We start from the raw sequence: 5,314 nt of genomic DNA, 5'->3' as shown, positions 1-5,314 counted from the left end.
ATTCCATATGGCCTTAGCATTTCCACACAGTCAGAGGACACGACCGTATGATATTTGCAAAGTTTTCCCATACTTTTGTTTTTACTTCAAATTGATCCCTGTATGATACCAGGTTGGTTTTAAGCTTTCGTAAGCTCGATATAAACCCGAATTTGATTGAATTACATGTTATACTTGAACATATTTTATGTTATGATTTTTTTATTGAGATTTTGAATAATAAACTTCATGTAATTGTTTGGTATTTGTTTGTAGCATCCTATTACTCGGGTTCAGCGACCAAACTGGGTAAGGAGTGTTAGAAATATTCAGAATCAATTTTATTTCTTCTCTATTTTGTCTTTAAATATTTATCAATGTCTAAATTCAACTTAGGGTTTTATTTAATCACATTTATGGGTAACTAAAATCCGAGGGAGATTTGTGAGAGAATGTGGGAATAGTTAATAATTGTGTTAGAGTTTCTTGTCAGGTTAGTTGGTTCAGGTTGGGAGAGATTAAACCCTAGTCCTGACAACCGTAGGATGTTATTTAGGTAGATGAGGTTGGGAGAATAGTCTACCGGACATCACTTAGTCTGTCCTGGTCTGAATTGTGAGGTCAAGAGATAAGTAGTTCTTGTCGATTGGTTAGCTTAGTTAGAGGCCGAGAGGTAATAATAGGTTAACTACTAGCTGATTGAATAGAACCCTAGATCAAGATTTATCTAGGAACACTGAAGCGAGTTAGTCTTCTGTTTACATTATTGAGATATTTACGATTGTTTTATTTATGTTGTTTTGTTTCTTTTGCATATTTTACTTTAGTTCACTCTTTTTATATGATTTATTGTAATATGGTTTTGAATTGGTACGGCTTAGACTTGTTAGAGTAGAAGTTAATTATTAGTTTAATCCAGCCTCCTTTGGGTACAATCATTAGAATACTTTCGTGTTCTATTGTAATAAACTATATTACAACTTGACCTGTATACTAGCAAACACTGCCTAATTCCATATCTTTTGTAGCAATATTCACACTCGACCTTCGTACGTTGGGAGGTAGTAAGTAGTTTAGATCAGACGATGAAGTTGGGTATGGGGTGTTACAATTTGCCTCAAATGAAACATACTTGATTTAAGCTAACGATTCTCAAGCAGTTGTTTTACAATTTGGACAAGTCCTTATATATATTTGATGATCCAAAATGATTTATAATTATATTTGAATCTTTTCTAACTTGGACAATTTGATTTGAATAACAATAATATGTTATGAAATGGTGATTTTTGCAAAAGAAAAAAATTGGTTAAGCTTGAAAATGTCATGGTAGCATCTCCATTCCATACCGGTCGTCGGGATGGGTGAAAGGTGTTAAGCTCCTTAAAATGTCCATAACCTACGCGTTGTAAACCAATAACTAGTCAGCTAGATAAGCTTAGTAGGTAACCATGGATAAACTTACTTATCCTATACTTTGTTAGTGTTGAGCCCTTCTTACTTATGTCATACAAACTCATTGAGCCTCATGTTAGTGTCCCTAATGGATTTATTTACATTAATAAACTTATAGGGGTAAACTTACTTTTTATATTTCGTTAATTTATCATATTGTGAAATTCACTTTTAAGATTCTCCTGAATGGCTCATATAGTACCCAAATCCTTTATTGATTAACTTCCCAACATTTACATACATACATACATACATACATACATACATACATACATACATACATACATACATACATACATACATACATACATACATACATACATACATACATACATACATACATACATACATACATACATACATACATACATACATACATACATACATACATACATACATACATACATACATACATACATACATACATACATACATACATACATACATACATACATACATACATACATATATACATACATACATACATACATACATACATACATACATACATACATACATATGGAGATTTTTAGAAAACCATATTCTTTTGATTTCTATCACCACCTAAGTTTTAAATCTCCATATAATTCCATTAAAACACCCAAAAATTCCATATATTTCATCATCTTCTTCACGTGTGAGTTTTTCGAGTTTTTGACAAATCTCCATTTTTCTTTCATCAAAGGTAACCATTCATCAACCCATTAGTTTTTAATGTTAATTAGTCTTCAAAACTGAATTATTAGCCATTAAATCGCATGTTTTGATTAAAAGCTAAAAATAGTCGTTAATGGTGAATTTCGAGATTTTGAGTAAATCGTAGTTTCAAAATGTTTTTTAATTAGTTTTGACATGAGTAAGAGGTTTCTAAACTTGCTTTGAAGTTTTGTTAAATATTTCTTAAGTTTTAATGATTTTTCAGAAAATAGCCATAAAAAATATCGAAAAAGTTGATACCATGAATTGAGTTTCTTTTTGTAGTTTAAATGTTGAGAACTAGTCATAGGTGAATTGTAAGATGAACAGAATTGGTTTTAGGTGAAAAGGCTGAGTATAGATCGAGATATTTGAATTTAAAGTTTGCTAAGTTAAAGGTTTCAATTACATGAGAACTTAGTTTAGGCTTATGTTTTTGATTGCTTGTGGTGAGTCATTGGTTAATTTTTGAATGTATTGTTTTGTGAATTTATTGTGTTAAAACTTCAGATTTCCTAGGACCATCTACAAGCTAGGAAAGTATAGATTGAGCTTTCGGCTTCTCGGCAAAAGCGTACTGGTGAGTCTTTGGAATCGTTACTCGTAGACACGAGTCATGTGTTATTTGAGAATTTAATGGTAGCCTAAACCCCTACTCTAAGTTCCTAGTGTAACTTTTCTCATATCTATGTTTATCTTGTGAATTATGTGCTTATGTGAATGTGAATATGTGAATTGGGATGAGATGCTATAACATGTGATATGTGGTTGTGATAATTGTTGTGAAACTGCAAATGTGTACATGTTATGTATATGTTAAATGTTAGTGACAGTGTTTTGCTAAAAATGTAAATATGCAGTGATAGTGCACGGATAATCGGTGAGTGATATGTGTTTGTTTCAAATATTTTGGCATTGTGATTTTGAAACCATTAGATATAGTTGGCATGCCATAGGATTGTGAGTACTCACCTATATGTATAGTGATTTTGGGCGTTGATGCCCTGGGACAAGTTGGACGGATAAGGGAATATGAGTTCAGCTCCATTCAACGAGACATGTAAGGGGAAATAAGGAGAGTGTTAGTTATATACTTCACTTATAGGATATGTTGGACTCTATGAGTCATTTGGTGTGAATGGAAATTCGTGCATCCAATGTATGGTGATAGTGTCCACTTCATGTTTCATACCTCAAGAGCCAATTTATCATTATACGTGATTGTGTGAAATGTGATACATGATTAATGGAATATGTGTTATGTGATATATGCTTGAATAAGTATGTAAATGCTATGTAGATGAACTAATAAATAATGCATGAATAGGTATTATATGACACTGGACATAAGAATATTGTAATTGTATATATATGGTTGCGTTGTGGATGTATGACGACATGTTTGCGTAGTGGTTATTCTAATCATTCACTGAGCTTGTTTAAGCTCACCCACTCTTTTTAACTTATGCAGGTTAGTGACATTCTGGTGTGGGCGGTGTGGATTTTCCGAGGGAGTAATCCAAGGAAGACTTGTTAGTATTTCGTAGGTGTTCATTATTTATTTATTTACGTTTTGGGGAATAAAGCAATATGGTAGACCTATTTATAGCCATGATAGTTTTGAACATTTTGCTGGTTTTTGCTTTTGTTTATGAGGTTTATGAGTTATGAATATGGTTAGGTTTATAAACATTGATGATGGCATGATGTTTCTTTCTCAGACATATTTATGACATTTTGAACTATTAAATTTACATGTTTGGATGATTATTTGTCAAAGTATTTGATGTATGTTGTTTAGAAACTAACACCACGTTTGGTTGGGGTGAATGGAATAAGGCTGTAATGAAATAGAAATTGAATGGAATAAAGCTGTAATGGAATAGAACTGCAATTAGTAATTCAATTGTTTGGTTCAATGGAATTGAATAGAGCTGCAATGGTATTCTTGTGTTTGGTTGGATGGAATAGATGTTGTAATAACATAAGGAAAAAGATTTAAATGACCATAATACCCTTAGCAGAATTTTTTAGGTAGATGATTATTATTATTGTTATTAAATTTTAATGAGATTATTATTAAATATAATTTAATAAAAATAAAAAGTAAATAATTTAATCATATTTTAACATAATTATTATTAAATATAATTTAATAATATTCATAATATAATTATTATTAAAATATGAATTAATAAAAATAAAAATAAATAATTTAATCATATTTTAACAGAATTATTAATACAATTTAATAAAATATATATAACTTAATAGCATTCTTAATATAATAATTATTATTTTAGGTACATGACTATTTTTTTTTCAAATTTGGGTTATTCTATTTCTTGTCGTTGTTCACTTTTCTATTGAATCAAATGTAAGGATAATGTTAGAAAATGTCACAAAGAAAAGCAAAAGTGTAAAAGGATAAAATTACACAATATTCCATTACTTTTTATATTCAAATTTGACAATGGCGAATTCTTGAACGACTTTACTCCATAGATTACATTTTTATTACAATACAAGTTCAAACTTATACACCCACAAATGGCAGAAACATGAATTTGTTGATCACACTCCATGACCGGCATTAAGATTGGTACAAATTCATTGGGGGATGATAATGGTGCCGATTTCCAACATCTGTAAGAAGTGTTGAGTTGTTTCTTGGCTCACATTAAGGCTCACTTGCACTATTGATGAAATTGTTTTCAAAACCGAATTTTTACTGCTTATTTCTCCTACCACCGCTCTGCAAATCAATTAAAAAAGAAACTAACTATATATATGAAGAATATACATATATTAGGGGCCATATAGAGCAGGATAAGAATATACGATATATATTTGAACAAGAGACAGCTATTTCAGGCAATTAAGATAAAACAGTAAATTTGTCTATAATGCTAATAAAGGAGGTAGATCGAAACTTTAGTAGTACATGAATTTTTTTAAGTGAAATGGAGATAAGGGAAAATGATTTGAGCTAAGAAAGAAAGAGAGAAAAGAACTGATTTGAGCTAATATTTGACAATATTTGATAGTATAGGAAACATTAAACATGGTGTCAGCTTTAAACATTAAACATAAATCCGTGGTAATAAAAAGATGCACAGGAAGATAACGTTAATTGTTCGATTGTTTTAGTCTTAGATCCAACAAACATCTAAAGACCACAAAA

Source organism: Gossypium hirsutum, chromosome D03 (assembly GCF_007990345.1).
Source record: "Gossypium hirsutum isolate 1008001.06 chromosome D03, Gossypium_hirsutum_v2.1, whole genome shotgun sequence".
NCBI lineage: Eukaryota > Viridiplantae > Streptophyta > Magnoliopsida > Malvales > Malvaceae > Gossypium > Gossypium hirsutum.
The sequence above is the reverse complement of the archived record's forward strand: the minus strand, read 5'-3'. Positions refer to the sequence as shown.